This window comes from Saccopteryx leptura, chromosome 12 (assembly GCF_036850995.1).
Source record: "Saccopteryx leptura isolate mSacLep1 chromosome 12, mSacLep1_pri_phased_curated, whole genome shotgun sequence".
Classification (NCBI taxonomy): domain Eukaryota; kingdom Metazoa; phylum Chordata; class Mammalia; order Chiroptera; family Emballonuridae; genus Saccopteryx; species Saccopteryx leptura.
In genome coordinates, this window is record NC_089514.1 from 1 (window position 1) to 10213 (window position 10213).

At 45.1% G+C, this 10213-nt stretch overlaps 1 non-coding gene across 1 annotated transcript; it reads left to right on the forward strand.

Moving 5' to 3' along the window:
• Window positions 1-9828: 9828 nt before the first annotated feature.
• On the forward strand, window positions 9829-9992 carry LOC136384294 (U1 spliceosomal RNA). Its single transcript, XR_010747580.1, has one exon. It is a non-coding gene; the product is annotated as a U1 spliceosomal RNA (small nuclear RNA).
• Window positions 9993-10213: the final 221 nt, after the last annotated feature.

Genomic DNA, 10213 nt, shown 5'->3' on the forward strand with positions numbered 1-10213 from the left:
TTTTGAAAGCCTGGGTTTTCTTTGGCCATAAGGGAAGTTATTAACCATATTACCATATTTAAAACATGCAGGAAAAAATTCTTTACTCAAAACACAATAAAGAGAGAGAGGCCTAGAAAAATCAAGAAATCTGTGTCAGTCTAACATGGTGGTGGAAACTGTTTCTTTCTGAGGTCCAGGGAGCCCGAGCTACAAAGTTGACCGAGTTTAATGCAGAGCTTTGGGTGGAAGGAATGCAAATGGCTTCATCTATTTATAAAAATATAAAAATATACAACAGACCTGATTTTATAGTATGTGAACTGTATTTCAGTAGAGCTGCTATATGAAATACTGTATAATATGCACACACAAAGAAATAACAACCTTAATAAATTTAGCACATACTTAAAAATGCATGTTAGGTCCACACTACAGCAAGCGGGAGGGAAGAAGACAAAGGGGACTTGGGAGTGGACAGGAAAGGACAGGAAGGGTACACACACGTGTGCCCCACACACGTGTGCACACGCACACAGAGCCAGGTGCAAAGCAGGGAAGATGGGAGCATCGTCCTCATGCTCTTGTACCACAAAACCCCTTAGCGACAGCAGTGTCACACAGAGCGTTCATTAGTCTGAAAGCAGCAACATAGAGACCTCTGAGGACAGAAAGAAAAAGGGCAACTTTCAGGAGAAGACACAGTTTATACACAAACACTTGAAAAGTCTTGACCCTCAGTAATGATCACAACACAAACTAAGGAAAAATATCATTTTTCTCCTGGAGAACTGCAGAATGAATATGCCAACAGACACCTCCTGAGGTTGCAAATTAGTTCAACTATTTTGAAAAACAAATTGGTAATATGTAGCAAAAGCAGATACATTTGTGGTTTCCACTTCTTATTTGTCCCAGTAATTGAACTTCTGGTGAAGGATCCCAAGGAAATGATTTTAAATTCAGGAGAAAGCTTTCTGCATTAAGCTGTCTATTTCTAATGACAAAAAAAAACAAGAAAGCAATCTACATGTCCAACGACAGAAGGGTGCTTAAATAAATTATGGTATCTCTCCTTAGCAACATATTATACAAAATACATAACATGCTGCTTGCAAAGTATATACAATGACACTAAAAAGTGCTCAAAGTACAGGTAATGGAGGTCTGCAAAGTGTCGGAAAAAAGGGCACATGGAACTGAGACGTACTTTTGACAGTGACATGCTTCTGACAGGAATGAAGTCAACCTGAGGTTTCAGGAAAGTTCTTCCTCTTCCCATATCCTTTTATTTTAATTTGTATTTCAGTTTATCATTTTGTTGCATTCATGATCAGGAGATGTAGAACCGACTGAACACATTGTGACGCCCCCAGGTGCGCAGTGGTGGTGAGGCTGTAGCTGGACCGAAGGAGGTGGGGACAGTGACCTCTCTTGGACGAGGGGATGCAGGAGCAGTGTCACTGACACGGTCCCCTGAGAGAGCAGAGGGAGGTGGAGAGCAGCTGAAGTGAACACGGACTGATGATGATGAAGCAAACTGAACGGAACATCTTGATGGCCAGGTGTGAGGTGACGGGGACCCCACCCGGCCCCTCAGCTCTGCTTCCAGGTTCACATTCTCCAGAAACGAGAGTGAGTGACACACTGGAAAGCCGTCACAGAAGTAACAAGCTCAAATCTGACTTCCAGGCGCCAGAACGAGACAGATGGAGCCACCGAACACGGTTGCAAAACGTCAACTTCTACTAGAAACAAAGATGTCAGCGCCACAGAGGTTAATAAAAGTAACAATACGATGAGGACAGACTGCTCTTAGGAAGAAGGAAATGTGTGCAAGAGCCACTATGAGAAATCAGGAAAGCACGGAACGCTGCATGATGGAAGGGAAAACGCCCATCCCCAGGGGAGATTTTTTTTTTTACAGAGAGACACATACAGATAGTGACACATAGATAGAGAGGGACAGATAGTGACAGACAGACAGACAGATGAATTGAACCCGGGACTTCCACTGGCCGGGCCGATGCTTTACCGCTAAGCCAACCCAGCCAGGGCGGCCACCATGGTTTTTGACATATGTCAAGCCTTTATTTTGTGCCAGGCACTACGCTAAGTGCTTAACATATAGCATCTCATTTAACTCTCATATAACCATGCTTTTCAGCTGAGGACATAAAAGCATAAGGATGAGGCAGTCCACTTAGTCATAGAGCCCGCAAGGAGTGCTGAGGTTTTCAGCCCAGTGATTGGGACCTTACTCAATTGTTGTCTGCTGGACCTCCCATCCTGGATTGAGGTTTCTGGGGTGTGGGATCCTCAAGTCTCACTGTGTTGTCATGGGTCTCCCCTACTCCCTCCTTTCACAAACTTTTTTATCTCTGATATACTGTGGCCTAGCCTAGTGTGTGAAATGTGCAGTACAGTGTGCATCATAGTTCCTGTTACTCCCATGTAACAGCACCCCCAAAAAATGCCACCCTTTGGAATCAGAATTTCTATATCATTTAAAAATTTTACTGGTGGCAGGGGAAGGTTGGGATTATGGGAGATCAAAACTATGTGGCCTGATTGTCACTAATAACTTAAAAAGTCACACGCAAATTAAAATAGCTGACAAAAAGTATTTAGTGGATTTTGGCTTTCCAGTATGAGGAGTTAAATTTGGTAACTGGTAATAGAATTTCTACATATTCATATTCTCAGATATAATTAAAAAATAGGGACTTGTCAACATCTAGTGCAAATAAATAACCTGGGATTTTGCTAAAATGCAGATTCTCATTCTGTAAGTCTGGGATACTACAACACTCCCATTGCTAGAGATTAAGGAACCATACTTGGAGTAGCCTGGGACTAGATGCAGCCAGGAGTGGAGGTGTGAGATGTGGGACTTTTTTCTGTGGCAACTGCCAAGGAACCAGAGAGGACTCTCTGGGGACTGGGACTATGGGGTGGGGATTTGTTTACCAGTTCTGTTAGCAGGAAAAAGGATTTTTGTGAAACTGAGACTAGAGGTCTCTGTTCGCCTCACCAAATATGCAGGCACTGAAAAAAATGCTATAGTATCTCAGACTGCAGAAAACATCAAGGAGCAGAAAGTAAATCTGAGGAGATAATGGAAAAAGTGATAGAAAAAAAAAATAATGGTTTGACATGACTTCAGGGTGAACATTCCCCCACCCCTTTTTTTTGAGAAAGAGATAGGGACAAACAGGCTGGAAGAGATGAGAAGCATCAATTCTTCATTGTGGCATCTTATATAGTTGTTTATTGCTTTCTCATATGTGCCTTGATGGGAGAGGGGGGGAATCAAGCAGAGTGCACTTGCTCAAGCCAGCGACCTTGGGCTTCAAACCAGCGACCATAGGGTCATGTCTATGATCTCACACTAAAACCAGTGACCACACACTCATGCTGGGTGAGCCCGCGCTCAAGCCAGCGACATTGGGACTTCAACCTGGGTTCTACTGCGCCACCCCCTGGTCAGGCACTCTGCTTATTTTATTAAGTGTTTTAATCATAAATGGATGTTGTATTTTATCAAATACTTTTTCTTTCTTTTTTAGAGAGAGACCGACAGGGAAAGACAGAAAGGGAGGGAGAGGGATGAGAAGTATCAATCCTGGCAGTTACTTTTTTTAAATTTGTTTAAAGTCTAGTGTTGCCCCAAATTCATACCCCTTCCCCCGAATTCCCCCCAACAACTCCCTTGCCCCCCTCCCCACAATGTCTTTCCCCCTTCCCTTCAGGTTTATCCCATCCTATCATCCCCTTTCCCTCTGTCCTCTTTTCCTCTGGTCCCTTGGATCCCTCCTCTGTCTCAATTCCGTTCCTCAGTTCACAATGTTCATTGGATTCCTCAAATGAGTGACGTAATATGATATTTTTCTTTCTCTGCCTGGCTTATTTCACTTAACATAATAGTTTCCAGGTCCAACCATGTTGTAGCAAAAGGAAGATTTCCTTCTTTTTCATGGCCCCATAGTATTCCATTGTGTATATGTACCCCAGCTTTTTAATCCACTTGTCCACTGACGGACACTTGGGCTGTTTCCAGATCTTCACTATGGTGAACAATGCTGCCATAAACATGGGGGTGCATTTCTTCTTTTGAATCAGTGATACAGTGTTCTTGGGATATATTCCTAAAAGTGGGATGGCTGAGTCAAAAGGCAGTTCGATTTTTAATTTTTTGAGGCATCTCCATACTGTTCTCCACGGAGGCTGCACCAGTCTGCATTCCCACCAGCAGTGCAGGAGGGTTCCCTTTTCTCCACATCCTCACCAGCACTTATTATGTGTTGTTTTGTTTTTTGTTTTTTGACAGACATAGAGAGTCAGGGAGAGGGATAGATAGGGACAGACACACAGAAAGGGTTGGAAATAAAAGGCAGTTAATATCTTTTTAAAGGTATCAGTTCATTTGTCACCTGGCTCCCATTGATGTGCTGATATACCAATCTTGTCCTTTGAAAACAATGTATTTTTTTTTCTTTTAAGAAATCTTGTTTCTTTAGTTTTTAGCTATTTTACTCTGAAGACCCTAGGTATGGTTGTACTGTTTTTTTGAGGCTCACTTGGGGCACAGGTGTTTCTTGAATCTGTAGCTTAAGGTCTTTCTTTAGTCTGAAACTTCAGCCCCCTCTTTAAAGCTGCTCTGCTCACTCTTTCTCTGTTATGTTCCAACTGTATGATGTAGACCTTCACTTCATGCCCGTGTTCTACACTCTTCTGTCTTCCCATTTTTGTTCTTTCTGCTTCAATGTGGAGACAGTCTCCCCTTTTATTATTCATCTCACTAATGTCCTCACTTGTTAAATCCTCACAAGACTGATGAAAGGTCTGCTCTTCATCTACTTTCTGGTTGGCTTCTTTATCTTGCTGCGTAGCTTAACTGACAAACACTTTGTGGGGAAACCAGATCTAGATTTCTCCCTTCTCTGCACTCCCTTCAAGCCCTGGCTAGAGTTTTTTTGTTTGTTTGTTTTGTTTTGTTGTGTTTTTTTAAACAAAGACAGAGAGAGAGTAAAGAGAGGGATACATAGGGACAGACAGACAGGAAAGGACATGAGAAGCATCAATCATTGGTTTTTTGTTGTGACACCTTAGTTGTTCATTGATTGCTTTCTCATATGTGCCTTGACCGTGGGCCTTCAGCAGATGGAGTAACCCCTTGCTCGAGCCAGCAACCTTGGGTCCAAGCTGTTGAGCTTTGCTCAAACCAGATGAGCCCACGCTCAAGCTGGCGACCTTGGGGTCTCGAACCTGGGTCCTCGGCATCCCAATCCGATGCTCTATCCATTGCGCCACCGCCTGGTCAGGCGTTGGTTAGAGTCTTGATAGCTCTGAGCCCTCATTTCTCTCTCCAGTCCTGTAAGATTCCTTCAAGCCCTTTCCTTGTGGCTGCTCTGCATCCTAGCAGCTGCCCTCTGCCTGGCTCCAGCCTCTCGTCCATGTCAAGAATACACAGGTGCCCTGTGGGGGGAAGCTGGTTTCACATCAGTGAACTTCCCTTGGTTCTGGTATCTGACATCACAGGTCTTGTATGTCTTGAGCAGCTCCTTATACCTTCAAATTAATTTATAAAAAATTTTTGTTAGTTAGCACTTCTGGCTAGTCTTAGTAGAATTACTGTTCCTTTGCAAACTCCATCATTGAGGAAGTTTCACCAATGAGGTTTTAGAATGTTAGGTATTTCTATATCCTAACTGGTTTCTGGGTTTTACTGTTTACCAGGCACTCCACAAATAGGAACTACAAGGCTGAATTTGCAACATGCTGGCTGGAGGTTGTGCCACTGGAATTTGGAGACTACCACCCACTGAAACCCATAACCGTAAGTTTGGTCAAAGGCCTCTCTAAATGATATCTCTGGTTCATAAAATTACAGGCAGTGTTCCTTGGTTTTTTCCATTTTGCCAGCAGTAGCTTCTTTTGTATATTTAAACCAATCAGTTTGTTTCCTACCCCATTTTTTTAAGGTATTGGCCTCACCATCATTTTTATTCTTTCCTTTTTCATTATCAGTGAGGTTGGCATAAGTATGGGATGCTTTATCCTGAGATGGAGGTATAAGCAGAATATATCTTACTTTTTAATTGCCTATTTGGAATACTAAGATCACTCTACTGGCCCTGGCCGGTTGGCTCAGACTCGGCCTGGCGTGCAGGAGTCCCGGGTTTGATTCCCTGCAAGGGCACACAGGAGAAGCGCCCATCTGCTTCTCCACCCCTCCCACTCTCCTTCCTCTCTGTCTCTCTCTTCCCCTCCCGCAGCCGAGGCTCCATTGGAGAAAAGATGGCCAGGGCGCTGAGGATGGCTCTGTGGCCTCTGCCTCAGGTGTTAGAATGGCTCTGGATGTAATGGAGCGACGCCCCAGATGGGCAGAGCATCGCCCCCTGGTGGGCATGCCGGGTGGATCCCGGTCGGGCGCATGCGGGAGTCTGTCTGACTGCCTCCCCATTTCCAGCTTCGGAAAAATGAAAAAAAAAAAAAAGATCACTCTACTTACCAGTATAAGGTGTTATCCTGAATAACATCATAGTCTGTTTGTTTTAAAACAAAATAAAACAAAAAGTAGGCAAGAGACGTCGGTGGTGCCTCTCTTCTGGGTTAGCACTTTTATTGGCAAGTGATTGAAGCTATGTGGTCATCGTGGGTGAGGATGATGTTGAGAGACAGATGCCAGTGGACATCAAGGACATACAGTTTCTTACAGTGGAGGACCTGAGAACACAGAGATGGTCATATTAAGCAGGATGTCACAAGATGACCTTTGGCCTCCTACAGCCCCTCAAATCCACATGGCTTGGGCATCTGACCCACTCGTGAGTTGGTTCTGTTCTCAGGAACTCTCTCCATATGGTGACAGAGTAGCTGCGTCAGCCCCAAGCTTACATCTGGCTTAACAACGCAGCGAGGGGCGGGGAGGTTTTGTTTACCCTGTTGGGTTATCTGTCCTTCCTGAACCAACCCTCCTGAGCAGGGGATGGAATATGCTAATTGATGGGGTTGGGACTAGTGCCTACCCTGGCAACCAGGGAGCAGAGTCCACCCCACCAGGCCTGTGGGAGCTGAGAGCTGGTGGGGGAAGGCTGCTTTCACAAAGAAAATTCGGACTATTGAGGCTCGGAGAGGAAGGACTAGATGCCCAGCAGACAAGATAACAAATGTGAACCAGTGACAAGCACTTGGCCCCATCACGCAGGTTAGTGTCGGTCCCACTGGTTAGGAGGACGGTCTTTAATGAGGCTGCTCTCACATCAGACACTAGCCACAAACCTGGGGGACTCCCAAGTCATCTGTACTTCTGACCAACTGGCTACAAACCCAAGGTTTCTCTGAGACTCGCGCCCCCCCCCCACCCATTTGATAATTTCCTAGAACTCACAGAATTCAGAAAAGTGCTACACTTACATTTGAAAGATACAAATGAGGACCAGCCAAATTAAGAGACACAGGGTAAGGTTGGGGGGTTTCCTAAACGCAGAGCTGCTCTGCCCTCTGCCGGTGGAATCAGTTCATCACCTCCCAACACGTCATGTGTTCACCAACTAGGAAGCTCCACTGAGTTTTGGTGTCCAAAATATTTACTGGAGTTTCACTATGTAGACATAATTAACTGATTCCTTGGGCAGGTGATTGAACATTATCTCTGTCTACCCCCACCTACCCACACTTTGAGGTCGGGCTGATGTCACCTGGCTCAAGGCCCCAACTCTCTAATTACAGTGGTTGTTTTTTCTTGTGACCAACCCCCACACTGTATCATTTTTTTTGAGAGAGAAAGAGAGGCAGGAACATGGAGCTACGTCTGTTGGTGCCCTGACCAGGGAACTGAACCAGCAACCTCCACACTCTGGGAGGACACTCCATCCAACCAGCAAACCAGACTATCTGGCCAGGGATTTTTTTTTTTAAAGACTGAGACAGGAAGGGAGAGAGAAGGGCAAGGAAAGAAAGAAAGAGGGGAAGAGGAAGGGAAGCATCATTTTTGGTTCCACTCAGTCATATACTCACTGGTTGTTTCCTGGTGTGCCCTGACCCAGATCAAACCTGCAACCTTGTTTGTTTCAGAACAACAGTCTTAACTGACTGAGCTAACTGGCCAGGCCCCCTATCATCTTATCAGCATGAACTCAGGTGTGATCGGGGTGGGGGGGCTCACGAATGACAGACCCTCCAAGGACTTAAGAGTCTCTTTTCCAGGAACCAGGGACAAAGGTCAGTCAGAGTCTCTTTCGTCCTACACAACTGCCTCTGTTCTGTTACCTGCCATCTTTCTCACTCTCTTGAAGGCTGGTTTTCTCTGCTTCCCTGTGGATATGTGTCCAAAGTGCTCATCGCTGTCCCTTAGCCGCTGGCCCCTGGGTCCTCACAGCTTCCTCATTTGAAGAAGAGCAGAGCCTCACTGGCCCTTCTGGATGTCGCTCCCTGTTCTCAGCAGAGAGACTGGTTGGATCCTTTTAGCTCAGAGGGTTACACCTGGTCCAGGGGCCAGTAGGAACAAAAACATGGCTTCATACCCCAAAACTGTCCTCTGTCCTCTGTCCTTACTCCAGGCTGCGGCACTGGGAGACGTTCTCCTAAAAGGAAGGACATGGCATTCACTGCTCTGCAGTGGTGAGGTGGCTGTGCTGAGCTGCTGACACTGTCCTCAGAGTACGATGACCCCGGGAGCTTATGTGTCCTGGTTCATTACCTACCGAGACCATTGCTGTGAGGTGCAAGTTCTGATGTAGACGGTCTGGTGGGCCTGAGGTTCTGCACCTTTTAGAAGCTTCCCGGTGAGGTGGCTGCTGCTTGTTCAGAGACAGCACTCTGACTAAGAGGGCCCCACAGGAGTGTATTAATTACATCACCCCTTCTAACCATAATGGCCTTGTCTCTTCCTTTTTGACCCTAACTTCCCCCTTTTTTTCCTTAGACCATTTAGTGGTCTAAGTCAGGTCAATTTTTCACAAAATAAGAGCCCGTCTCAAAGAAATAGTCAACTCACAGAACAAGGGAAAACCTCTTCAAGTGTCTCACTGGCAAGAGTCAGAGGAGACTTCCACTTACCTCCGTGAAGGCGCCCCACAAGTCATGGAGTCAAAGACGAAGAAAGTGAGCCAGAAAGAAAGTACCTCTTGCACGTCCTTCTTGTCCTCCAGCTCCATGGTGGACCCGCTGAGCACTGTGCTGGACGGGACCGACCCCCTCTCGATGTTCACCGCCACTGCTGACCCTGTGGCCACGGCCGCTGTCACAGTAGCACATCCTGCTGGCACTGTCCAGCTGGTGCTTGATTCTGTGAGTGCTGGGACGGGGTTTTCATCTATTTGTTTTTAAACGACATGGGTGCATTCTGGTCGTAACAATTCACATAACCAAGATGTCCACGAGGTACGTCTATAGTGACACTGCTGGTGAAGTGCAGTGTGTTCTGGAAGATCTGTCTTTTCTTTAGTAAAACATTTTAAAAATGTATTTTTTTATTATATTCTTTTAAAATTATTTTTAGGCTTATCCTTAGTTAATTCAATTAATATTTATAGAAAAACTCAAATATAGATACTACAGATGAAGTTGACCAACTCCCCTCATTCTGTTCACCATCCTGGAGGTCATCCATGACACTGTGTCATGTGTCTTCTTCTATAACTTTTCTTTGTATTTCAATAGCTATTTATGACAGTAATTTCTGACCATTTGCATACATCGTACTCATACATAAACAACAACAACAATAATAATAGTCTCACCTTGCTGCGTGGCCAGCCTTTACTAAGTGCATTCTAAGTTTAGTTCTCATACCACCTTGTGACAGAGGTATTGTAATCCTTACTTAAAGAGGCCCCCATGGAGAAGATTACCTGGCAGGGGAGACACGATGATCACGAAGGTCGTTGTCCCAGGGTGGGACTTACCCATTGCACTCCAGATGTGCTGACCCCTGTGATTTCTCCACATGCAGGAAACTCGACTGCATAACTTGTGGTAGTGGGGAACTGCATTTGTACTCTCCCCCGTAATAAAATATAGATAGATAAATAGATAGATAGATGATAGATACATAGATAGATAAACAGACTAGATAGGAGTCCACATGGAGGAGTAGAGATGTTAAGGCACATCTAAGCTGGAATTCCTTTTTTTAAAAAAAAAATTTTATTTATTCATTTTAGAGAAGGGGAAAGGGAGGGGGGAGGAACAAGAAGCATCAACTCCCATGTGTACCTTGACCAGAAAA